Source organism: Ambystoma mexicanum, chromosome 9 (genome assembly GCF_040938575.1).
Source record: "Ambystoma mexicanum isolate Mex_15411 chromosome 9, UKY_AmexF1_1, whole genome shotgun sequence".
Lineage (NCBI taxonomy): Eukaryota > Metazoa > Chordata > Amphibia > Caudata > Ambystomatidae > Ambystoma > Ambystoma mexicanum.
In genome coordinates this window covers 1516693841-1516721749 of record NC_090931.1, presented here as the reverse complement: position 1 = coordinate 1516721749, position 27909 = coordinate 1516693841, and positions in this window count along the sequence as shown.

Sequence of the window (27909 nt, the reverse complement as noted above, 5' to 3'; positions counted from 1 at the left end):
GGAAGAAGGGAATACAACGGAGTCCCTTACAGAACATGAAACACCGGTACAACTGATGCCAGGAGAGTTCATTTATGTCCGGAGCTTTGTGCGCCGGTGGAATGCACCACGGTTCCACTGACCATACGAAGTGGTATTTTGTACTCCTACAGCTGTAAAAGTGAAGGGCCTTAAGTACTGGATACATTTGACGGATGTACGAAGGGCATATAATAGAGTGAGGGAGGAGGTGGATGAGGGGGCACAGACAACAGCAAACAATACAAATGAAAATAATGAGTGAATGTGAACATGTGTGTGAAGGAAATGCACCTGATTGAGAAAGTTGATGACGAGAACCATTACATTTAAGGGTATCTATAAAGATGAAAAGATTGAAAAAAAAATGTATATATGGACTTATGTGTAAATACTAATGTGATAAAAATGTATAGTGTCTGCTCCCTTGTCTGTACATCCCCACCCCCCTACCCACTTCCATTCCCCTTCCATGATATCTTGGCACTGGTAGTGCCAACAAAATGTTTACATGCATGCACTTAATGCACTTTTATATCTCAAACAGGAAATACCATGGCAACTAACGGGCAGCCTGCAACGGATAGATTTATTAGATATAGAGAAATTTTAGCTGAGAGATGTAGATATTCGTATGAGTGTGGATTATCGATATGCATTACCTTATTTTTTACAATGATGTTTGGCCTGGTTATGTTTTGGTTAATAGCGTTCATCTCTATCGAGATGAACGAGGGGGAGGGATTAACGGGACTAATGTGACCAATGAAACAGCAATTGTAAATACTAAAGAAGGTGATTTTTTGGTATGGGATGGAACTAAACTGGTATGGGGATATTACACGACACCATCCAATGTTGCTATCTCGCATAATGAAGGTCTGCAGGGAAAAATGCAAAACAGCACACTTTCCCCGCCAAAGTTATCTAATTACAATGCCTGCAGTCTAAATGATCGTAACCCCTCTGATATATCCTGGTTAAATAACACCCCCACCAGCAGGCCCACTCCCGTAACCAAAAACACACTGCCAGATAGCATAAAGAAGGAGAATGAAGAAATGACAGCGAGATATGAACTATTATATGATAATTGGGCAAAGGGGGGGGAGAGGGAGAGAGGGGGGCCCACACTGTCCATCGCCCATGAGGCCGGGAAATACCTTAGAAAAAGGAATAACAGGCGGAGAAGGGAGGCGGGGAGGAGGAAATATGATGAATATTATGGGTTAGGATTAGACAAAATGGAAGACCCACGACACCCCCACCAGACAAATAAATGGTATGCGGACATGAGTGCAACGGCTAAGCAAACAACGAACGAGAGCTGTTATGTCTGCTCCCTCATTCCCCATGCTTCAGGTACACCCAAAGTATTGTTACCGAAAGAGTTGCCTATTGACGATGCCCAGTGTCTCCTTCATCTCACGTTGTGCAGAATTAAGAACACATTCCAGGCACACGAGGTAACTTTCAGGATGCTGCAGAACGAAAAGACCTGTTACCCAAAGGCAGTAGGAGTGGTCTGTTTGGAGGAGCCATTTTTTATAATACAAGGAACACTTTTTTCGGACAACAAGTGGAAGGACGAAGAAATAATGTGCAAGGCTGAAGCACTGCGGGGTGTGGCACCAGAGAAACTGCAATGGATAGAAGAGACATGCACACCCATATGGAAGGAACACATCTCAAAATTGACTTGGGTAACGGCCATCGTAAAACCCTTCAAGCTGCAGAAAGAAATAAACTATGAACTGTGTTTCAAGGGAGACGGGAGAACCACCATGGGGGCAAACAAGAGCTGTAACAAGACCCTCACCATCCCAGATATGAGAAAAGGGACAGCGGCCCTAATGGATACCTATTGGGTATGTGGCAACCAAGCATACCTGCACCTCCCACAATCCTGGGGTGGCAGCTGTTCATTGGCCACCCTGCACTCCGCGCTAATGGTATTACCGGAAAGCCACATTGATGGGGGCAAGGAGACGCGAGGAAAATCTCAACAGAGTGGGGCCCCACCAACTGCAGAATTACAAGTATATGTCCTGTCCTCCGGAAACAAGGAAGGGGCGCTGTCCCGAAACAGACGGTCATCGAACTACATATCAAAAGCATCATCAGAACTGCTGGCACAGCTCCCAGATAGATATCGATTATTCAGCTCTGCAGAAACGTTCTTCGCCTCACTCATCCCAAGCATCCAGGCGCAAGCGAACGCAAAGTGGCTCCAAATCACACGTTGGAACTGATCCAATTGGCAAATGATACTGAAGAAGGGTTTAATGTAATAAAAGTAGAACTACGAGCACTACGGCTAATGACCATGCAGAACAGGTATGTCTTGGACCTGTTGACAGCAATGGACGGAGGTGTTTGCCGAAAAATTGGAAGTGCCTGCTGCACTTTCGTACCTTCTGAAGACGCAGATAACGGCTCCCTGCCCCATGTGATCGAAGCAGTACATAGCCTAGGAGAAAGAATGAGAATGGAAGGTGGAGCAGAAGAAAGTACATGGTTCGACAATATCTTCTCCTGGGTCCCATCATGGCTGGGAATGACTGTCAAGCTTTTGATGCCGGCTGTAGTGTTCCTCCTTTTCATTTTCAGCCTATGCCAGGTGGGTCTTCAATATTGTGCCAACGCAGTGCCGAATGGTGCAATGATGATGGTGACAATGGGCAACGCACACGGTACAATACAAACTATGCAGGAAGCACAGGTACAAACGGGTACAGATTACACGTCAAGATTCCAGATGGTGGCCATGTACCATGACAAGGATATAGTAGATAAGCTATGGCACACTACAATTAAAGAGCCCCGGGTACTCGAATGGTACGAGGAAGTGTGGGTGGACCTAGAAGGGGATAGCGGTTGTATATACCTGACTTGTACCCCAGATGAATATGCCAGGAGAGGTGAAAGCCTGCGAGGGGTATGCAGGGCATGGATGCCCATAAAAGGCACCCCTGCATGGGATGACGCTATAGCTGACGAGGAAGAGTGCAGGAGGTTGGAGGATTTAAAGTATTCGTTACTTAAGTAAGGAAAGGGGGGAAATGTATGGGAGGACTGGTCCAGGAGACCCCCCTCCCATGCCTCTTCTCCCCCGGTGAGGTTCATGGCTCACCGGGTGTCCTTCCTGCCACCAGGGCCCAGGTGGTGGGTGGGGCACTGGCTGAAGACATTGACCAAACCTGTTCAATTTAGCTAGGCCCTGGAAGCCATTTTTGTATAATAAACATGGCTTGAGCCCTGTGCACCGCCGCGCGGCCCCCACCCTTGGAGAGTATCACTTATCCCTGTGGCCACAGCTCCCTGGCAGATCCGCTAAGAGCCCGTTCCCACGAACAGACGGACATGAGCTAGTGTTAGATACCAACACTGTAACATTTCACCTTCTGCCGTGTATCGCTGTTTCCAGCATGAAAAGAACTGTACAATGGTCCCCTGACAAAAGCAAAGTCCCCAAATACTAATGAGCAAACCACCTTTGATGAAAGCGTTCTCTCCACAACCTCTCTGACTAAAAAACCTGTAAAATATATGAAAATGGCAGGATGGGTGCTCATATAACATTAGGGATGAAGCACCCACATCCCTGTAGCAATGCGCAAATGGTAAAAGCGTCCCGGTGGTTTTTCATGTTATGTGTGTTATCGAAAAGACTGCACCCCACAGTCCCGCGCCAAAACTGAACTAATGCTGCTAGAGTGCAAGGGAAGACAAATGCAACCATACTGAGGGCTCATGTAAGGGGTGCACGAAAATGCACCATATGTGTGTCCGAGCCCACTATATGCCACTGTCGCCAGTCGCAGTGGCGGGTTGTTCTGCATGCTCCACCAACCTTACTACTACCTCACTTACCGTGTATTTATAAGCTATAACAAAATGTTGTAGTTGCTTAAAACGTAGTGTACAAGTAATGTGCTCAAACTGGCCATATGGATGGCACCAGCAACGTCAAAAATGTGAGCTTTGGAAAGACTTAATGAGTATTGTATATTATATGAATGTTTATGTCTCTTCCACCTAAAGTCTGCAACACACAAGGAAAATACCTTTGTGAGCACATGCAAGGCCATTCCCCCTCCCTCCCAGTGAAGCCTACCAGACGAAAAAGCAGAGGCCTATGCCGCACAGCTCCACCTCCCCCAATTCGGCTGGAGCCGCTTCAAGCATTTGCATTCCCCCGCAGCACCCAAGGCCACAGCCTGCCACCTGAATTATTTACAACCCAGCAGTAAACCCCGGCCTTAAAACACAGATCCAAAGGCGCCCTTTCTTAGACTCCACGACCCGCTGGTCCACCCTAGGTTAATGGCCCCTGTAAAATTAGGACACCCAATATTATGGCAACATCACAAGAGCACATCCATAATGACTTCTAACAAGACATGATAACATAGACCGCCTGTCCCATGCCCCGAGACCCAACCCCACGACCTCTGATACCCGGTCAACAGGATGGTGGTAACCATGTATTGACGAATCGCCGACAGACCCCACTCCAGGTGCATTCCTCCTGTGTTGCATTAACCTGTAGAATAACCTATTGGAAGATTTACCAGGGAAGATAATATTGCAATGTTGAATGACTGCGGTGTGCATGGCCCTAGGGCAGAAAGTCAGGAAAGACATTCATCTCTGACACTGGTCACGGTTGGCACAACAACACCGCCCGGATGAGCCCAGCTGACCTGCCAGGCCCAGCCCAACCCACGAGGGTAACCGGTGACGTCCTCCAGCCGCGGCAAACCACATCGCAGCAGCACCTATAGCTAGTCGTCGCCACCCAATCCCCACGAACTTGTGCCCCCTATAGCATGTAGGTTCTTATGATGTTTTTTGTAAATATATACGCCTGTCTTTGCTATTGTCAGACAGAGCGCTCTCGGAGTTTGCAGAGTTCTTTGCATGCCCTATTTCGATTGATAAACTCCCATTTAAGCTCACCCGCACTTTGTCCTGGCCTTATTCCCATCTTGGGAGAGTCCATTATTGTCTCTCATTGCGGGGAGGATCGCGCTATCTGGGGACGCTTGCCTTCAGACTGTCTACGAGTGCTTGCAGAATTAACTTTCTACAGTACGTTTTAAGGGGTGAGGATGACTTTGGTCCTCTTCTTAGTAGATTCTGAAGGACTCTGTGACAAAACATTTTTGCTAAAATACTTTTTTTACTATGGGTTCTATCTTGGTATGGTACTATTTTCTTAAACTATCAGGATTATTAGGAACATTGTTAGCTGTACTGGCAGCTGTTTCTTTGACATCATTTCTGTGTTTTGTGATACTTTTTGATGGAGGACGTACAGTTTCGGCAGTTGACACTTCTTTTATTATGTTACCCAATTGCATTAGGTGGTTTGTACCAGGATTCTCCCCTAACTCTGCAACAGGTGGATGCTTACATTGGGTACCTTTATTTTTATTTGCTCTAATTTTGCTTTCCTTTCTACGGAGCTGCTTTTTGGTAGACATTCTTTGGTGTCTGTTGAGAAAAAGAAATATTCTTTGGTCTGCTGTCCAATGTATGTGTGCTGTGTGCATGTGTGCACAAGTGTGATGGGGAAACTCTTTGGCACGGTGTGTAAACGCACAGTGACCTCTAACTATCATTTGGTAAGGCTACATTACTGTTTGAATAGTAGTACAATGTGCTTTAGATGAGAGTACACAGTGCCCTACTTCTGCCGAGAACCATTATTAATAACCAAAATGGCAAAAACGTGCTACCGCCACTTATTTTCACAATCTAACCTTCTACGGATTTCCTATGTCATTTCAGTGCCAAGCACACAGCCATTTGTCAGCCATTCCACCTGTTAATCATTGTCCTGTAAATGGATATTTGTAGGCAGAATGGTTTACAATTGAATGCTTCCTTTGGTGCCCAAAAGAAACAAATAACCCACGCAGCCTCTTTAAGGAGAAGTTACAATATGAAGGTTGTACTGTACTTACGTTTTTGTGCAAGATGACAAGGTTTCTTCGGATATGTCGTCTGCAGTGTAGATGTTGTTGATTCTCAGGAGAGTAGTCTTCACTGCGAATTAAAAAAACAATATCAATTACTTTGTGTGTTTGCAGCCGTCATGATACTGCAGCCTTTACTTGTACTTATTTCGTCATACGAATCAACTTTCATGTTTCAACCCAATCCACGTGCACATTTCACTTCTCTCTGCGCACTCTTTGTATACTCATTTCAATATGGTACTTCAAAGTATCTTTTTTTAGGGGTTTGGAAATGCCTTGTTCTTTACAAAGTGTAGTATGCATAGGTGAGAGGTTTGTAAGCGATAGATAGGGCAACCTAGTAGATGGGCAAACATTTTGTACTTCTTATTGAAAAGCACGGTGTCCAAAAATTGGGAGACCCTCGAAGGACATGTCAGCACCACAATCGGGAGCGATTACTATTCTCATACGATCACATTGCAAGTAGCATTACTGTTGGTAGTACAGAGGACAGAACTGCGCCATTTTCACATACAAAATGAAGGTCTGCCCAAAATTATACTTTTCAACTCACACGCTTTTGGCTGGTGTCACCCGCCTTGTAAAGGGCAAATTAACCCGCCAAGCCTCCTGCACGGCCATTCATTCAAATGGGCGTGTCACCCACCAAAAACAAAATCAGCTCATTTCACTTAGAAAGTAAGCAGTCATGCAATTTGTTAATGGCAAATCGGCAATCATGCACCTTACAAGGGGGAGCGTTGTTATGTGCTTCCTGTGGAAATTTACCGGCATTATTTTGTCTATTTTAAATTATAAGGCTTCCACATGTACTCTGATTAGAATGAACATACCTGTACTCTATACTGATGCATGTGGTCATGCATGGAGTTGTACGTAGAAATTCGCAATCCTTGTACAGTAGCTTGTGAAGTAGGTGCTTTGCAATGGTATGCGCTTTCCATTAAGAATCATCGACAGTCATTTTGAAGTGTGCAATGTTGATGACGGAGTTAAAATTTGCGAGGTTCAATGTGATTGGTGGCTGATTGTGTGCCCGGTTAGTTGTGCCCAATGATGGGCTCGCTTTGGTACCGCTGTAGAAAGGGTGGAAAGACTGGGTAAGAGTTACGTGCTGCACGTAGGCAACGCTTGTCTGCTGGTAGGGCGTGCCACATACGGGTATCTACAGCTAATCCTGCATGGAAACATGACTGTAGCCATCAGCCAATCAGATGTTCACATTACTCTTTTCTGTCGAAAGACGGTGCACACACTGAAAATGGCAGAGGTGCAGAGGGTCGGGGTTTTGCTGTTCGGAGACATTTTTATGCAAGGCTTACAACACTATGCCAAGAGTAGGCATGTGGCACACCATTTCGATGTGCGAGGAGTGGAGGTGGTGTGGAGCGCTGACACTGATGCCAATGCTGCAGCAATTCTGCAAGTTTGCAGAGATATGCGTAGAATGACCACTCCTCATGTAGTAATTTTGCACTACGGTGCTTGCCACTTGGGATACCTGACTTTGCGTACTTTGTTGGCAGATTTGGCACAGTTGGTTGAAGCAATCATGACCATCTGCCCAACATCCAAAGTTATTTTTTCTGCTTTGCTCCCCAGACTACAATGGACCAACACTTCTGTTTTCTGTCCAGATCAAAGCATCGGGAGGTGCATCATCAATCGTGGCATGCATGCATTCATGCTGCGAGTTGGTATGTTTTTTTGTAGCCACGATAACATTGCTCCCAGCAATGTGCATTACTTTGAAGGAGATGGAGTTGCACTATCCTCTTTGGGAAATGCGATGTTCTTTTGGAACATACGGCTTGCTTTAGAGAAGGTTCTGTAATGATTGCAAGAGCAAAGCAAGAACAACAACTACAAAAAAATGCATATAATACCACATGTCTGTACGATATGTGGTCAAAAAAAAAAACGGCTCTTCTCAGAGCCTACCTTAAAGGGGAAAAAGGGGACTAGTACTTTAATGTACCGTTGTCACGCTCTACTCCTCTACATGTCCGCGAACATAGTGGTAGTTAACTGCCAGCACATATCCCCACTGGGGATTGAAGGGTGGAGCCGCATGTAAATGAGAATGAGCGGAACTTGGGATTGGTCCACAAAGTTCAGTAGGTGTATTCTGACAGACGTACTTTGGTAAGACCGTCTTTTCCCTCACAGGACACCACACAGCCATGGCTTTCCATGCTCGAAAACAGATTGTTTGGATTGTGGGAGACTCATGGATCCACTGGTTGAAGGTGCATGCCGAAAGCTGCAGTTTATCTACAAATCTCAGATTTCCACATGCGGAAGTGCACTGGCATGGCGTTTGCGGCATGAGATGGCTGGACTTGGTACCTCTTTGTCTTACTTTACAGAGAGAGCGTCCTCCAGACATACCCATCATTCATTGTGGCGGAAACAGTTTAGGCCATGTATCAGTAATTTCTTTACAATTTGCCATGAAGGAAGGACTCGCGAAGCTCATGGACATGTTCCTAAATTGTCAAATACTTTTTTCCCGTATTTCCCAAAGACAAATATGGTTGCGTTCTTCTGCATTTGGTCCACAAATGGAGAAAGCGAGACGCAATGTGAATAAGGCTGTGTGTGCCTTTTTAAGAGATGTTGGAATGTCCTCTTTCCATAATGAAAACATTTTGTTTCGTAGCAATTTCATTTTCCGCAGAGATGGAGTCCACCTCACATATGCAGGCAATCATTGCGCCCTCTTTTGCAATCACACTAACCTATCTGACAATCCGTTTTACCCAATCCATTGCTTTTTAACCCACACAACACACCACCAAAAGGCTCTTTTCAGAGCCGCCACTTACTCCCAACGTACACTTTTTTGCTTTTGCTCCGCTTGCACCCTCCCTTTTTGCCCTCTATGACTGTTCGCACATTTTTGTTGAACTCTGCAGGGCTCTACGGCCTTCACTTCATAGTTCTATTGTTACACTGAGAAAGGCAGCTCTGATAAGTGACTGAAAGCCTTTTCTGTCATTTTTGTTGTTTTTACGTTCATTGATTAACAGCACTCCACACACTAGGAGAAGAGGCGAGAGGAGGGTAAGGAAGGGACACCAGCTACGGGGATAAGAAAGGGCAACTGAACAGAGAAATATTAAGGGTAATCTTTATTTAGGTAGGAAGCTAATCTTCTGGTGCTCGCTGACTGCAGCCTCAAAAGCACTTCGAAGACTGTCCCCTCTGCAGAGTACTGCGTCACAGTACGTGCACACTACTGTCACCTTTGAAAGGTAAGGGTCCACAGCATTGCGAATGGCTTGAAGCAGCTGGAGGGAAGCGCACGCCCACAGGAGTGCCTCTTGTGGTGGGAGGATAGGATTCCGAGGATGCTGTGGAGGAACTCAAACGACTACGCTCTTCACATGGCACAACCTTGCGAATGTCCGCAGTGTGGAACAAAGTGAGGTGGCGCTTCTTGGTTGTCGTACCGAAACTGTACGCTCCACATCTCCCGCGACTCAACACCACATCGCACTGGTTACACTTCACCAGGTTCGCACGTGCTTTTGGTACGTTCCCATAAATGGAAAAGAACCACCACACCCACGACTCCCACCGAGTGCTCCTAGTGCACAGTTCCTCCACTTCATTCTTTTCCTCCTCTTCTTCCTCAATCTCTACATCCTCACCAAATATCTCTCTGCAGGCCCTTGGTGAGGTGGTGATGGTGGCGGGTTTGGGGGAGGTACAGAGGCTAATAACCCAACAGCAGCCATGGAAGCCATAGTAATTTGTTTCCTTTTCGTCACTACAACAGTAAAGGCAACGCACCTCTATCTGCTATAGCTAGAATGACAATGAAGATGCGCTCCGGGTGTGTGGCCTTTTGAAGGGGTACAGGGGTGTGCCTCGTGACCGTCTTCATCCTTACAAAGTGATTCACTCACTTTTACACAGCAACTCCTGAGGTGGCCTATTGTTTGGGATATGTGAAATTACATTTTTCCACTCCACAATACTTTGCCTTGTGTCTACAAGTTCATTTTTAGTGTCGCGGAAGCACACAAACTGTGGAAACTAGTCCCCACGCTCAGCGTAGGTGCGGTCACAAGATGATGTCCTCAACACATCCGCCCCATCATGAAAGTTCCCTGGACAGTAAATGCAAAGAATCACACATGCGCATGTGCACAAGTGTCCTATGGACAGTGTTCGGGTTCTCAAAGTACTTCAAAGTGCGACAGAAGTGAGACGGTCAGTTAGGAACTGGCGCAATGTTGGCAATCCTTTTGTTTGTACTGCGCATGTGCTTGCATGCTATGTTCACTGTACGGACAGTTCCAGTGTCGTTAGGACAACTCCATTTTGTTTGCCTACAACCTTGCCGCCCACCGTGCCTGTTCTACGGACGGCTATACTGTCCTTCACACACTCCCTTTCTACTCATTTACACCCATTCCGGCCATCTTGTGTGTTCTACGACCATGTATTATCTCGTTCCCAAACGGTACGCCGAGTTAGTATATCCTTTGGACACCCCTTTCTGTTTATGTACGCACATTGTGCAAAGAAGTTGCAGTCACACATCACATCCGTCTTACTTGGCATTAGACAGCACCCACATTCCATTGCTTGCGGATAGGTCGAACAGGCGCGCTGTTCGCAAACTTTTTACGTCTTTTCAAAAAGAAAATTAAACACTTACTCTATCTCTACAACTACTGTACAAAACCATTTACTATACTCACAAAAACACCCATCAATCTAAAGAAAGAGCAGGGGAAGCGGACACTGAAGCAAATATGGGGGAATTTGGATTTAACATGTTCTGGTTATGAGGGGAAGATTTGTGAGGGGAAGAAGGGAAGGATACTTCGTTGAAACGTCTATTTTCCTGTTGCAGGTTTGGGGATGGGTCACTAGGGAATGGAGAAGCAGGGCAGGAAGGGCAATGGTACCAAACTTTCCCTCTCACAACGTCCTCCACAAACTTCTGTAAACTTTGAAAATTGTCATTCAAAACATCAATTTTCTACTCTATCCTTTTTGTTCTGTCTTCTTCCATCTCATCTGTTGCCCTTTCTTCTTTTTTTTCCTGGTCTGTTGAAAAAAAAAACACCTCAAGTTAAATGCCTATAAAATACTGGTCACTATTCTCCATATGCAGACCAATATGTACCATTGTTGTCACTGTCTTCAGACATTTCCCCGTGCAGGAAATACTCCTCCAGCCAATCCAAGTACTAGCCATTTCTGAGTCAAAACAACATAAATAAATTATTATTTCTGCACCACATACCAAAAAAAAGCACACCCACTTTAAAAAATGACCTGCACTCACTCTTTTGCTGTAATCTCCCATCGTCCAAATGCGTCCGTCCACTATCGTTCCAGACTGCCGAGTTTCTGTGAAGTAATTACAGTGGTTGCACCCTTTCTTTTTTATTTTGGTACCATCCTCTTCATTCTACATGGTTATTAAATGTGTCATTTCCATTTCCCACCTTCAGGTTTCCATATTTACTTATTACTACTTACAATGGCCCTCATTACGACCCTGGCGGAAAGTGACTGACCGGACCGCAACAGCGTAAATAGCGTTTCCGCCATTGCACGAAGGAGCAAAGTGCGGCCCATTCCGACCCATCGGGCACGAGCACCACGGCATGGCGGAAGTGCAAAGTCCGCGATGGCGGAAATGACCCCAAAACGGCCCACACCGCCGCCGTACGTCGCCCTAGGTGCAATACCGCCACCCATCACAGCGGACACCGCAGAGTGCGCCTACCGGAAAGTACGGTGACCAGAAACATACGGAAACGGAAGTAAAAACATGGGCCCGGAACGGGAAACATCCCGCCGTACACCTATAAAACCACTAAAACCACACAACCACTAAAAACACTACCCCGAGACACACCCCAACCCGTCATCCACCCTAGCGAAACCAAGAAAAATGGGAAAAGTAGCGAAGAAAGCGTGCGACCGCAAGCGGCAGGTCCACTTCTCCCGTGAGGAACTCACCGTGCTAACAGAGACCCTCCAGGAGAATGCTGCCGTCGTCTTCTCCACGCAAATGACCAGGACGGCACTTGCGAACAAGAAGGCCATATGGGCTCTGGTGGCACAGCGGGTAAGTGCGGTGGGGACCGCGCCCCGCACCCCACAGCAATGCCGAAAGCGATGGGACGACCTGCGGATACGCGTCCGCAGCATACTCTCTGCCAACCGCAACATTGCCACAGCCACCGGGGGAGGCCCAGAATCACCCATCAAGTTGACCCCCTGGGAAGAAATCTGTGCCTCCACCATCGGAATGGAGAGCATAGAGGGAGTCGGAGGGATGGAGAAAGGAGTGCAGACATCCGAAGATTCAGGTAGGTGGGCCAGATAAAACAATGCTAAATCCACAATGTCCAATCATGTGAACTACCATGTGTCCACATAGTGCAACAGAAACACATGTCCAGGAGAACGTCCACACACATCGCCCTGATAGCGCACTTTAAAACTCACAATAAATACATAAATAATTAAAAACCCCTAAAACACCCACCACACGTCCAGCAGGCACACCCTAACTGCAGGCTGCCAAACAACTGCACCCTCACTCCACACACAAATGAAAGCACCTCCAAGGCACCGACCCAAATCACCCTCATGTACCACCCCAATGCATGTGATACAATGCCATTCCAATACCCACAGACCCATTAATAACCCTCGCCCTCCTTTACTCCACCACAGGGTCCGATCCAAACGACGACCATCAGGACACCCCTACCAGCACACCTGCAAAGAGGGCCAAGACCAACGGCCAAAGACCCTCCACCTCAGCTGCACGCATCAAGACACGGCAGCTGCACACAACAGGTGGCAGCACACAGGAGGGAACATCAACAGGCACCCCAGCAGCCAGCATGCCCACAACACCACCACCACAGGTGCCCCCAACGGATGCCACAGAAGGCACTGCCTCTGGTGGCAGCAGCACCATAGGTGACACCCCAATGATGGCAGCATGCTCCGACACAGAAGACGGGGATGTCGAAGTCAGATCCATCCATGACCTGTCCCAATCCCCCTGTCTGTCCCATCCCGTACAACATGAGGATACCACGCAGGGGCACCCACAAGACGACGACTGGCCATCCCCCACAAGCCCTGTGGCAAGGCAACATGAGGTCAACAGCCCCTCTGTGACACCCCCGCAAATGGCCATGGCCCAGCAGAGGCAACAGTCCCTCGACCAGTTAATCGTGCAACAGCAGCAACTGGCCACGCTCCTCAAGGACCATGCCGATGAATGTGGGCGCACTAAGGCAGACATAGAAACATCAACTGAGACACTCAGGGCAGAAATGGAGAGAAGTACAGAGACACTAAGGGCACAGATGGAGAGTAGCACCGAGAGCCTGAGGGGGGAACTGCATGCGACGTCCAAAGACGTATGCGCCGAACTTGCCGCAGTGCGCCGTGTGCTCACTGAGCTCTCACAAACCCTTAGGGACATGCATGGACGTGAGCAGGCAGAGACATCATCCGTTGCAAGTTCCGTCCAGGGCAGCCCCCAACGTAGATCTGGGAGGAACCTGCGCTCCACAGGCAGGGGTGCCCCTGACACCCGCAGAGGGGGCTTGCAATAGCGACAGCCCACTGACAATGAGCATCTTTGGACACTGGTGTTCGGGGGGGAGGTAGGAGGGGGTGTGTTGGGCTCACTAGGGTGGCGGGTCGATAGGGTGTTCAACATGATATCACATATGCCATAAACAGTGCACGATCAACCAATGAGATGTGTGGACAATGATTTTAGTGTACTAGGCCATCATAGGCGTACAGTCCATATTGTGCATGTACCAGACACACACAGTGCCACGAGTCCCGTGTCCATGTATCAGCCACCAGGCGTGAGTGCTAGAAGCATGCATCAATGAGATGCTGACGAATGTCACGGCCCTCCGGTGCCTCGCAGACTCCTTGAGGTGCTGCCACATCCCCACCCTCATCATGACCATCATCAGGTGCTTGCAGTTCTGCGTCAGGGGGCATGGGCACATTTCTACGTACGCACATGTTGTGGAGCATGACACATGCCATGACCATCTTAGCAACCTTCTCATGGCGGTACAGGAGTGCCCCGCCAGACCTGCTGAGGCAGCGGAAACAAGTCTTCAGTAGGCCGAATGCCTGTTCAATGACTACACGGGTACGTGAGTGGGCATGGTTGTAGTCCTCCTCTTGCTGGTCCCGTGGGTTCCGGACTGGTGTGAGGAGCCATCTCTTCAGTGGATACCCAGCATCACCTGTATGTGGACGATAAACGTATGATGTGGAATGCCATTGCTACGTACGCACACCCCCCCCCCTTCCTGCCAGGTCATTGCCGCATCACATACACCACATCATCATGCATGAAAAGAGACTCACCGAGTAGCCAGGATCTGTTCCCTGCGTGTCGCTCCATGTAGCGTGGTATAGTAGAGTTCCTCGAGACCATAGAATCATGGGTTGATCCTGGGAATCTGGCACAACAATGTGTAATGATCCTGTTGGAGTCACACACCATCTGAACATTCAGGGAATTAAATTGTTTTCGGTTGCGGTACTGGGCCTCCATGGCATGTGGGACGACCAATTCCACATGGGTGCAGTCGATGGCACCAATGCAACCCGGTATGCCGGCAAGTGCATGGAATCCCACTTTTGTGTTGGTAATTTCCTGCTCCGAGCGTGGTAGAGAGATGTAGTCGTCTGCGTGCTGCAGGAGGGCATCGAGCACTTGCGATAGTGTCCATGAGAACATTGGCTGAGAAATGCCATGCAACTGTCCGACTGTGTGCTGGTAGGTGCCTGTGGCCAGGAAGTGGAGTACAGACACCACCTTCAGTAGGGGTGGGATGGCGGTTGGGCTATCTATCATGCTGACAAGGTCAGCCTGTGTCATGTCCACAATGGCGGCTATGGTGTCCCGGTCCAAACGGTAGAGGGTGTGGATCTGCTCATCAGTGAGGTTGAACGGATGTGCTCGGAGGCGTGGGATTGCGGGCTGCCTGCGTGGTGGTAGTGGCTGTGCTGGCGGCCCTTGCTGGCCCTGCCTTGGCCTCCTCCTCCTCCTGCGTCTCCTCTGTGCGGCCGGTTGTAGTTGGTGTTCGTCTTCTTCTTGGAGTTGCAGTACTTGCAGTGCTATCAAGTCCCCCAGGGCCAACATCGCGAGTCCTGCCGGTAGCATTTCGGAGTGGGTGTGGTTGTGGGAGGAGACTGGGTGTGCATTTTATGTGTTTTCGGGCTGTATGGCCTCCACCTGTGTTGAATCATTCCACCTGTGCAAGCTGCTCTCCCATTTGGGCGAGCACGTCCCGCACACAACGCTGCGAATCGAGGAATGGCATCTTGCTATTGCAATCATGTATTTGTACCCGATGGCCGTGTAACATTTGTTGATATGTACATTCGGCTATGGTCCCATTGTTTCACATACAATCTTTGCAGTCGCGAACAGACTTGTGATGGGTCAGTGGAACGTAGTACTCGAGTAACGGTGGGCCCTCATGCATCACTGTACCGAGTTGCAACGACGGGCGGGGCGTCCCATTAGTGGGTGATGGCAGTTGACATTTTCACACACAGCCGCACTAGCTGGAATAATTTGTGATTTCAAACGGCCACAGATGCCTTTTCGACGTGATGTTGCAAATGAGGAATTCGAAGGCCGGCGCTTTCGGTATTCAGCTAGCGGAGAGGAGATGCCCACAGGTCTGACTGCAAATATAACGTTCTATTGTTAAATGTCCTTGAGACAGGGGCCATGGCGAGGAAGCAATGATTGATATGAATAGTTTGGGATGCGCAATAGTGACGTGGCCGATGAGGCCGGACGTTCCCAAATACATGTAACTCCACAACACTGGAATTACGGGCTGGGGCACTGTGGATTTTGCAGGCTGCATAACGCACAGACTCAATGGAAATTTCGAATGTTTTGTGAGTATATATTCAGGCGTTTTCATGACAGGATGAGGGAATGATGAATGGATGCATGGGCAGGTGATTTGATACAGGGTTTGCCATGTACAGGGCTTCTTGGAATCTATCCGCCTCCCCTGCGCTATGTGATGCAGGGCTGCCATAGTGGGACCATCGTCTATCTGGCCTTGTTGAGCCCTCCCTGTCTCGACGCGCCTTCAGACACTTGTGTCCATGCACGTTAACATTCCCATCTGATGAAATCTGTTTTGACAGACGCATGCACAGGTACACTCGTTTGTGATGGTGTTTACACCTCGATATGGATAGTTATGAGTCGCAAGTGGTTTTGGGGTGGTGATGATCCTTTGGAGTGGGCTAGCATGCATATGGCTGTGGATTTAGTGTGATCATTGAAGTGAGTTGTTCGAATGTAGTTCTGATGGCCATTCTGTTCTTTTTCTTTTCTTTTGGTTGACAGGTATCTCCTCCCCTTTTGCCACTGCCATCTGTATGCCACTCCTGCAGATGGCGTTTACTCCCGACACCTGCTGCTTCGTGTTAATCAGTGGAGCAGCATTACGATCTTATGGGACGATCGCCAATGGGCCACATGCCCTTACGCAGTACTAGTGGCTCGGAGCAACATTTCGGCCTTTCAGCTGGACTAGTGCCTCCCCATTGGGACGGGCCTGCGGTTCTGTGCGCTTCCATGTTGCCTTTTCGTACGTGAATGTGGCTCTGTGTACCATGATGGAACAGGGCGTCACACAAGTAGTAGCTGGTCATTCCTTGCGGATGCAGCCCACGATGGTGATATGTGTTTTGGAGTTCATGGACTAATGGCTGTATGAGCTTGGTGATTTAGTTGTGCATTAAATTTCTATTCTGATATGGGCCGTGTAGCGTTCTTCTTTGCGAGTGATGTGGCAATTGGGGAGCGATGTATTGTGAGGAGATCTGCATTGGGTTCCGGCTTCGGAGTATAGTCGCGTGGTACTGTGCTGGGCGCGTTTGCCTACGGAGCCCAGTGAGGTCAGGGATGGGGGCTGCCAATATGACTGTTTGAATGTTGTCATGCTCAGGGGCGGGGGATTGGGTTTTGTGTAACAGACGCCGGTCAGCCAGGTGGACTGGTGGAATGTTGTGATTTTCGGAATATTGCTGGTCACAGGTGCCTGTGTTTGCGTGCGTTTCGGGGGGGGGGACTGTGGTCATGTCCATTGGAATGGCTTCTGTATTCGTGCCATCTGTGCCCTGCAGCTCCCATTGGCCCCTCTTGTGAATCTTTTGTTCGTTGGCATGCATGGGTGACTTGTACATTTCACTGGTTGCATTGTGACTTCATTGCACCTACGGGGACTTGTACTTTGTGAGCAGGGAGCGGTGTACAGGCACTCAGTGGGGCCGTTTACGGTTGATTCGCGATGCCGTACTTCTCACCATGGCGGAATGGTGCTTTCCGCCATGCTTGATGGCGTTAGGTACATGTCCGCTAGGGTCGGAATTCGCGTACCCTTGCGCCATGGTGGTATTTACGGTTTGCCATGGCGCGCGCGCGCGTACTTGGTGCAGTTAGCGTTGGCGTTCACTACGGTGTCGCTAATGGCTTCGTACTTTGCGGTGACGGGTCATAGTCGCACCGAGCGCTATTCGATGGCGGTATTGCATTTCCGCCATCGTTTTCCGATTTCCGCCAGGGTCGTAATGAGGCCCAATATCTTTATGCCCTTCTTCACCGTTTCCCACTTTTTGTGTATGACAATAGTACATTTTCAGATACCCCCGCCTCTTTGGGTAATGTTGATCCTGTCCGCCCCCATCCGCAAACAGGCGCTCAGTCCGTCCCTTTCTAAAGTCAATAGGGAGGGGGTTCTGAATGTTGTATGTTAAATGTATGGCAAGTACATGGCTTATACTACATATCTCTCAAAATCACATGATTACAGTGCATATTCTGCTCACCAACTTCATTGCCACAATTTCATACTTGAGTTCCACCTTCCAAAAACCTAATCAATTCCCTACAAAAAAAACCTTGTTACGGGGACATTACGGTTAAATTGCCCTCCCAAAAACCAGTGAAATTCACTACAAAAAAAACTTTGTTGAGGGGACGTTATGGTTAAGTTGCCCTAACAAAAACCTGTACACTTCACTAAAATACATCTTTCCTCCTCCCCTTTATGCTTCAAATTAAAACCGAAAAACCCCTGAAATTCACCAGTTATGGTAACCTGATCCCCCAACCCTGCCACCGCCCCTGTGCACTGCTAACACTAACACCCAGACCATGAAAGATGTCATCTCAAATGTCAGTGATGACATCAATGACGACATCACTTGTTTAGCCCCTTTCTTTTCCTTCCTTGCCATACATATATATGTACAATCAGTAAAAAAAAATCACTTAAGATAAGTTTTTTTGTTTTTTTGTTTTTTGTTTTATTGGTTAATCAAATTTAAACCTTTAACACTCCTTCATGTCAGTTCATCAATATTAGATGAGTGCATGTCCAAAGTTACGTAGATGCAGTGACTTTTCCCAAAACCAATTCTCTTGGTCTGTCCAGTTTAGTCAATTTAGCTCACACTTCAGGATCGTCAACCTCCTGGTCCAGTTTTAGTGCTTCGACAAATTTCAATGCATCTAAGGTCTTACCGACCTTTTCGACTGTCATTAGCCGCTCCCAGTACTCCTCTTCCGTCTCCTCAGTAATATTGATGGTATAGCTTCCCATGTATACTTGTCGTTTCAGTGCGAGCGTCGGACAAACTAGCATCACATGTCTGATAGATTCTATTTGGGTCCTGTTTTTACAGAACCTGCAGTATGCCATCGATTTGTCAATAAGTCGTCTTCTCCATTTTACCTCTCGGGAATACCATACATTAAGCCTGCAACGCATGAGCAAGTCTCTGTAATGGGCAGATGGAAATTTCAGCAAGTATGGTGGGAGCATATTTAAACCCTTTCTTTCCCAGATGATGTTGTGGCACAGATTCCTTGACAGGCTTTTCTCCTGTGTTTCTTCCCAATCCTTTTCCCGAACAGATCTTTTGGCCTTATCTGGATTACACTTTAAGGTCTCTTCCGAGATGTCTAGCTTTTCCAAAGTCGCTTCACATCTTATCTTCCATTCGTGTAAGATCTTATCTCCATTTTGCGTCTCGGTCTGTATTAAGATTTTAAACGGCTGGGCTGGGCTGTCAAGGATGCACTTTCTATAGAGGGACAAGGTTTTCCATATTGCGATTGAAGCCATAGATTGGAGCCTTAATTCTGTCCTTGTGATCTCTATCGGGAGAGAGTTCGGGAGGCGTAAGATCTTTCGCCAAAAGTAGGCTTCGCATAAATTCCAAACTTCCCATTTTAGGGCTAGAAGTGCCTCTGCTCCATACGTGATTACTGCCACCACCTTTTGTTTATAAAAAGTTGTTACCGGAGCCAGTGAGAATTTGCCATATCTGCGGTGTAGAAGTATTCCTTGATTGGTCAAGGCTGATAATTTTTCTCGGATCAGCATGTAATGTGCCTGTTCATTGCTGTTTTTATTAATCCTTATCCCAAGGTATATTGTGGTATCCACCTCCTCCAGATTTTCCTTGTCTAAGGACCACGTCTGGATTTTTCCTGATGATTATTTTCCACGGCAGGCCCTCATGGCTAGAATCATCGTTTTTTTTACATTGATCTTCATGTCGTTGTTTTTTAGATACTTATTAAAGGCCAGAATCCGTCGCTGCAGTCCTATCGGCGTTTGATCTGCGAATACCGCGTCATCCGCATACATCATCCATGGTACCTCAGTTCCGTTGATCTTCGGAGGGAAAGCCCGTATCTGATCCTGGGTGGTCTTCATGTCTGCCATATATAGGACAAAGAGGAAGGGGGCTAGAGCACATCCTTGTTTTATGCCTCGAAAAGTTTTTATCTTCCTGGAAAGTCCTCCATTAGCAGTAATTTGGATCTGTATCGAGGTATCGGTGTATAGGGCTTGGATAGCTTCCAGCAGATCCTTTGGGCACCCCCAATTCCTCAATTTTGACCACAGGCGCTCTCTATTTATACTGTCAAACGCCTGTTCCAGGTCAATGAAGGCCAGGTAGGTCATTTTATTTCCTTCCAAAGCCTTTGCCTTGAATAAGTTGATCAGAAATTAGTTGAGGGCGGTGCCAACACCGCTTACGAAAGCTGTTTGTCTCTCATCCAGGATGTTAATCTGGGTAGCCCATTTTTTTAGATCCCTTAAGAGGATATGATATGATATGATATGATATGGTATTTGTAACGCGCCTATACACAAGTGTTTCAAGGCGCGACGAGGCAGGGAGGGAGGGAAACAAGGGGAAGACAGACAAACGATCCTACTAGGCCAGGTGTCATTCAGATCGCGCAAGTGCAGGGGTAAAGGGAAAAGGAGAAAGTGCAGGGGGAGGAGGTGGGGGGGGAAAGTGCAGTACAAGGTAAGTAGCGTAATAAAATAATAAATAATAAATAATAAATAAAAAGGGCCAGCTGGTGGCAAGTGCGAGGTAAGTGCAGAGCAAGTGCTGGGAAGGGGGCTGTAGGGATACAGTGACAGTCCCACAGTGCAGGGGGAGCCAGGGAGGCAGTGCAAGTGGAGAGTGGCTGGGCCCTGGACCGAGGTCGCTGAGAGTGGCCCAGATGCAGGTTTAGTACAGAATTCAGTGGGGAGTTAGGCAGGTTTAGCAGGGGAGAGGGAGAGAGAAGGCAGAAGCGAAGAGGAAGGTTTTGAGGTGCTTCCGGAACCGGAGATGGTTCTCCTCAAGTTTCAGGGAGGCAGGAAGGCTGTTCCAGAGGGAGGCCCCTGCTGCGGAGAGAGATCTACCCCCAGCTCGTTGCTTAGAGAAGCGGCTGACCATGAGGGAGTTGGAGACGGATGAGCGGAGGGCTCGTGAAGGAAGATATTTAGGAAGAGAGAGTTGAAGGTATTTAGGCCCCAGGCCCCAGAAGGCCTTGTGGACAATGCAGAGGGTTTTGAACTTAATCCTCGCAGCCACTGGGAGCCAGTGAAGGGATTTCAGTCCTGGAGAGATACGGTCCCTGGGCTTGAGGCCAAGGACAAGTCTCGCAGTTCTGTTCTGGATAAGTTGCAGAGGGCGGAGAGTGGAGGCAGGCAGATTAAGATAGAGGCTGTTGCAGTAGTCCAGCCTTGAGAGAACCAGGGCTCGGGAGACAGTGAGCTTCTGGGGGAAGGAGAGGAAGGGAAGAATACCTCTGAGGAGGTGCAGCTGGTAGTGAGACTTCTTAGAGACGTCAGATATTTGAGGAGAGAAGGAGAGTGTGGAGTCGAAGATGACCCCGAGGTTTTTAGCCTTGCAGGTAGGGGCAGGAAGGGGGCCAAGGGAGGCCGACCAGAGAGCTGCAGGGAAGGAGGGAGTGGGTGTGCCGATGAGTAGAATCTCGGTCTTACTGGCGTTAAGGCAGAGGTCATTGGCGGCACACCATTCCTGGATAGCAGACAGACAGTCGGAGATGAGGGAAGGAGAGGAGGAGGCCGAGGGTAGCCTGAAAATGAGCTGGGTATCGTCCGCATAGCACTGGAAGTGGGGGCAGAGAGCGGCGATGCGGTGGGCAAGGAGTGCCAGATACTGGTTGAAAAGCCAGGGAGAGAGGTTGGATCCCTGGGGGACACCACAGGTGGAGAAAAAGATGTCAGAGAGGAAGGAGCCCATTTGGACCTGGGAGGGTCGACCGGAAAGGAAAGAGGTCAGCCATGCCAGAGCCTGACCAGTGATACCCAGGTTATCACGGAGACGGTTGAGCAGGATGGCATGGTTGACAGTGTCAAAGGCAGAGGAGAGATCGAGCAGAATGAGAACACAGGGAGTGTTGGAATCGAGGTTCAGGAGCAGGTCCTCACGGATATTCAGGAGAGCAGTTTCCGTGCTTCTGGCCGCTCTGAAGCCGGATTGATGGTCATGAAGATTACCAACAGATTCAGATAGACGCGAATAGCTTGCCGATTGAATCTAACAACGCTATCGGTCTGTAATTCCTGGGATTCCCTCGATCCCCCTTTTTGTAGATAGGCACAATATAAGCCTCAGTCCACGTGGTTGGAATTTGCCTTGCTTTCATTATTTGTTCGAAGAGCGCATGTATTAAATCGGACCAGTCTTCACAGTTGTCTTTCAGCATTTTATTCGAAATGCCATCTGGGCCTGCTGCCCGAGAAGTGCTAAGTTTTTTAATTAGCATAAGGATGTCATCTCTATCGAATATCAAGGCCCATGGGGTAGCAGCCGGGATCTTCTCTATGGTTTTTCCTTGGGTTTTCCCTTCATATAATGAGGTATAGTGCTGAAACCACTTTTCTTCCGAGACTTGGTTCACACCTATACCAGATTGATTCAGGTCCCTGTTGTTAATTAGGTCCCACGTACTTCTTGTGTTATTAGTCGATAGTGCAGCTAGCATCTTCTCTGCATCTCTTTGTAGTCTCAGATGTCTATTTGAGCGCAGCCAGTTTTTATATCTTTGCCGGCATTTTCTCAGAAGTTCACATTTCCCAATGCGGTTGGTCTGGTGTATGAGTCTGAGGTCTGCTCTATATTGTTTTCGCCTGGCAACTACAAGTTCATCAAAGGCATGCTTTTTTTCAATTTCTTTTACTTTAGTTGGATCGTGCTTCACCACAAAGGCTTTCAATAGCCATTTGTATTCGACCCTCTCGTCTCGTAGCTCTGTAGCCTCCTTATATTCCTGTACCAATTTTGGTATGATCTGATTTTTCAGCCTTAGTCGGTTTCTTCCCCACGATACTTCAGTTTCCATCATTCTTTTGTTCCCTGTGATCACTCGTTTTTCCCAAGCAAGTTCTGTTGCAAGCAAGCTATGATCACTATTTGCTTGTTTGATTATTGTAAACGAATTTATCCAGGCGAGTGTGTTGCCACCCATGAAGCAGTAGTCGAGGCATGTTCCAGATTTTCCGCTGTGCCATGTATTAGCGCCCGTTAGGTCTCCTCTTGTTTGGCTAATTAACATCCTCATATCTCTAATTTGCATTTCCTTCATCCATATTTTTTCTTTTCCCAGTAGATTTTCTATGTCTTTAATTTTTCCCTCTTTGTCCAACAATTTGATATTTAGATCCCCATTTAGCAATATCAATTGATCTTTTTCCTCGATCATAGATTTGTCAATTTCATTCATGATGGATTTTAAGTAGGTTGCCTGACTCTGCATTTTTTCGCTCCAGTAGGTGTTTATCAGGAGCATTTTTGCCGGCTCCACCTTTTCTTCTATTTTATATGCTATTTTTAGTATTTGCACATAGGGATTTGGGATGGAGTGTTCGAGGATTTGCAAGGGGCTATCCAATCTCTTCATTATCATGAGGCCCGCATATGGTCTTCCTTTTGGACCCTTTTGTGGCCGGATTAATGTAGACTTCATAACCTTCACATACAGGTGGCTCACGAAGCCAAGATTCCTGTATGGAAATAAGGTCATATTTGGCCAGGAAGCTACTATCCTTTGTGAACAAATGTTGGAAGCCTCGGGTATTCCAAGAGGCACAATGGATGGGTCCAAGTTGGCCCTCCTTATTCTATTGTTTCTTCTTAGCGTTTAAGGGATTCGCCATCCATGACCGATCCTTTCCTTTGTTACCTGCTTTGTTCAGTTTGAGTTTGTCTTTCTTTGGGTTCTCTGAATTGTCGATCGTAAACCTCAAGGTTTTCAGTTTGTTATCGATTTCCTTTGTTGCAGATGACTTTGCATTTTGACCTTCTTTCCCATTTTTTTCCTTTTCTGTTGAATCCTTTTTTATGACATCCTTATTAGTTGGTCTGTCTTTTTTGCCGATGTTTTTCCCAGTCTCTTTATCCTTAGCACCTACAGAGATCAGCTCCTTGGGTTCCCCTCCCTCTCTCATTGTTGATTTTGGTAAATCTTGCTTGGAGCCATCATCAAGATCCACGATTCGGAAGCCCTTTTTCCTAAGGATATCGCTTGCCTCTAAAAATGTCTGCTTGATCCTCTTAGAAGTTAAGTGTAGTATAACTTGATCCAACCTCTGTTCCCTTGGGAATTCCACTACTTTTATATCATCCGTTGATATTGAGCATAGGGCTGAGGTTTGGTTACACAGTGACATTACAAAACTTCTGTTTAATAGTGCCAGTCTGGGGCCATTGGATGCGGTTTCTAGTTTTAAGTAGAATCCTTTTGGTAGGCTAGATTTGTTTGGGCTTAGGGCAGACATTCTTTGCCTTTTCTTGGAGACATTAGGTTCTTTTTCTCTGTTATTATTATTTTCTTTTTGCTGGCTTGGTCCGAGGTTTTCCTGATGTGTTTTTGGATTGTTCTTTTTGTTGGCCAGCTCTTGCCTTTTTTGTTCAAGAGTTCTAAAGGGGGTAAGCTCTCTTTCATCCTCATTCACTAACTTACTTTTTGTCAAATCAGTCCTTTTTGCTGATTTTCTGGGGGTCTTAAGAAAGGCCTCTCTTTGAGACGTCTTACAATCTCTAGGTTTTGAGGCCAATTCAGCAGTATCCCAGTTATCAATGGTTTGCCACTCCGATATGCTAATACTTTCCCAGTCCTCATCTTCACTATTTTCACCCATACATTCAATCAAATTGCTTAAATCAGCTGGGTGTTCCCGTTCATCCCAATCTTCATCTACTGATTGAGCAGTATTGCCTAGGGCGAGTTCCCCCTCAACCTCTAAGCTTTCCACATTGCCCATTATCAGTTCTCTTCTGGGCTTCTTCGCGGGCTGTATGGTTTCTCTTCTGGGCGGTGTTCTTAGATTTCTCAGGAATGCTCTTGAGCCATTTACCTTTGCGTTTTAAGGCTTCATTTTTTGGTTTCTTCTCATTTTCATGTTTTTTTTGTCCCACCTTTGTCTTCTGCTGGACTTGCGGCTTTGGCGTTCCTCCAGCAAAGATGGCAAAATTGGATTGTTCCGACTGAGGTTTTTGATCATGTTTCAACCCCCTCTCTTTCCTCGGGGAGATCACGATTACTTCCTCGCATGGTAGCTCAGTTTGTTTGGGTTTGATGACATTCCCTTGTTTCAATTTCATAGGACCTTTTCCTCCTTTGTGGTTTTCTCCCACAAGGTCACCTTCATTGTTTCGTTTATGCTGGGCCCTCATCCATTTGCAGTCCTCAAGAACAGCCTCCATCAATAATGATTTGTCATTGGCATCTCTTCTCGCTAGTTCGCCCAATCGATTTTGCCAAATTTGCGATTGCTCAGTTTCTTTATTCATTCGTGCATTCAAACCCTGCAAAGACAGATCCATTTGCACAGAGGCCTCCTTTATTTGTATGTTAGTGGTAGTCACTTCTTGGATCGAGTCTTTGATCACTTCATAAAGTTTGAGAAAGGGGGCCATTGCAATGTTTAGTGAGGCCATGATCACAGTTTGTATGTGTTCCATATCCTTACCTCTTTCTAGTTTACAGGTTTCGCTAATTGTAGATGCAACTTGATCTTTCGACCAGTCATCTGGATGTACAGCTGCATCATTCATGATTGTAGTCTGAGTCATTTTCCTTGCCGTTTGCACCTTACAAGCTGACAATTGCGGGCTTAGCTCCCTCAATGGATTTCCAGATCTTAAGTTTCCCTCATCAAAGGTTAGAGGCATTTTCGATGGTAAATGACCTCCCTGATGGTTTGTTGATATTTTTCGGGGGGTCTCCGCCTCAAAAGATCTCCCTGTTGTTTGTTTTTTGTCCAATGCTGCCATCCGCTCGTTTATTAGAGAGAAGCTCTTTCTTTTCTCTCTTTCAATTTTTCCCGTTAATAATGTTATGTCTTGCATGATTTTATTTGCTAGACATGAGTTGCTTAGCCTGGCAGGTGTCGGTACGATCTTTTCATTAGATGCGAGACTCCCCAATGAAGATGCCATCTCCGAGTTACTCTTAGGTAGCTTTTCCCCTAGGCTCTTGGAGGCCTTATCCAGATCTTCACTTCTGTATGGCTGGAAGATATCGAAGTTTTCTGGGGCCACCTCCTTAGGGATTAGCTGTTGCAATGTCTTCCCTGTGTCGATAGATGAGTTCTGTAGGGCTTTATCCCATTGAGTCAGCTCATTCACATCCCACTGATCTTCCAGATCTTCACTCCTGTATAGCTGGAAGATATCGAAGTTTTCTGGGGCCACCTCCTTGGGGATTAGCTGTTGCAATGTCTTCCCTGTGTCGATAGAGGAGTTCTGTAGGGCTTTATCCCATTGAGTCGGCTCATTCACATCCCACTGATCTCCCTGTTCCCAAGAGGTCTCCGGAGCTGGGTGGCATCTTGGGATTTGATTAAGGGGAGCCAACACATGGTTCGAGTCCTTTTAAAGAGTGCAACCAAACACCACTGCACATTCCCCCATTATAGTAAGCTAAGCAACCATAACTCGCGCCATCTACGTGCATTGCTAAGACTAACACCCAGGACATCAAAGAAGACATCACAAATATCATTGATTTTTTCAAAGGATGCTGAACTTCCTAGCATTTCCTCTCTGAACCCAAATACTTCCCTATGGCAGAGGCAGTCCCTTTTACAGTACTTAATGGCAAAGATTCTCTTTTATCTTAAAAAGAACTTCAGGTGCTAATTTCCCCATTCCAGCTAGAGCACCACTCGACTTTCATGAGCCTCTTCTCTTCTACTCACCAGCCTCCCTTATTCATTAGTAGGAGACGGCGTTATGTGCTTCTCAAGCGCTCGTTCCTGTAGTCTCGTTTTAAGCCCCGCCTCTCTGGCTCTTTCTCCCTCTCACCGTGAAAATTGTTCAACGCCTTGGAGCGTATTTTGCAGCCTTACTGGGTGAACTTGATCATCTGCGTGTACCTTGAGGATGGGAAGGGTTGGTTCGGTTCGGCTGTTGTCGCTGCCCCTTCTTTCCTTTTTCCGTGGCGATCAGCTGTGCGTCAATGGTATGAAATGGAAGGGCGGTTTGGCTCGGCAGTTCTCGCCGCCCCTTCGCTCCGTCTTTTCAGCGAGCGTCAGCTGTTCGTATGAAGGGCGGATCGTAACAGCTGCTGGACCCCGCCCCTTCACTTAATCTCCATCTCCACGATCATACGTTGCGGAGTTGGGTGTGCAGCCTCTCTCCCACCGGCTCCTTGTGATTCCTCTGTCAAGCCCGGCCTCTCACTCAAGGAATCACCCGCAGCATACCAACAACGAACGGAACAAGTCCACCGGCACTTGTTAAGTTCAGCTTCTCATCTACTCTTCAGTTTATAACTCTCCACTCAATATGCCCACGAGTAACGGACATCTTTTTCTGACAGCACGTCTGGTGTCTCCTAGCAACCAAAATAAAAACAGAGAGCTAAGCTTACATAATGGGAATTAGCTTAACCCTTTCCTCCCTGAACTGGCATACAACATAACCCTTTCCTTGACTGTAATAGGCCGCATTACACAGAGTCAATGTTGTCATTGTTGCAAAAGAACATGCGATCTCTAAGCATAAAAGCAAACATGCCTCGGTTGATTAAACACCTACCAATATGTTGCTGAGGACAAAAAACAGAACTATTGTCCCATATTACCCTAGGTACCAAACCAGATAAAATTACCTTGGCATTTGGAAGTAGTTTCATTACTGCCTGAACCAAGTTTTCTAGATCTTTTAACAAAGTAGGTGCACTGACATTGCCCAAATGCAAAGCACCACAGTGCAGGGCAACAACATGTGGACTGTTAACCCTAGCCTTATCTTGGCAAACGTCTACCATTGCCTGCAAATTGAAACCAGGCACAGTGCTCCACACCACCTCCACTCCTTTAACATCAAAATTGTTTCCCACATTCCTACATTTTGATACTGCTCCAAACCATTCACAAACATATCTCCAAGCACCATCACCCTGACTTGCTCCGCCTCCGCCATCTTCACTACACACAGCCTCTCTCAATACGAAGCAGAACCTCAACACCTGATTGGCTTATCCTCAAAATACACTCCCATT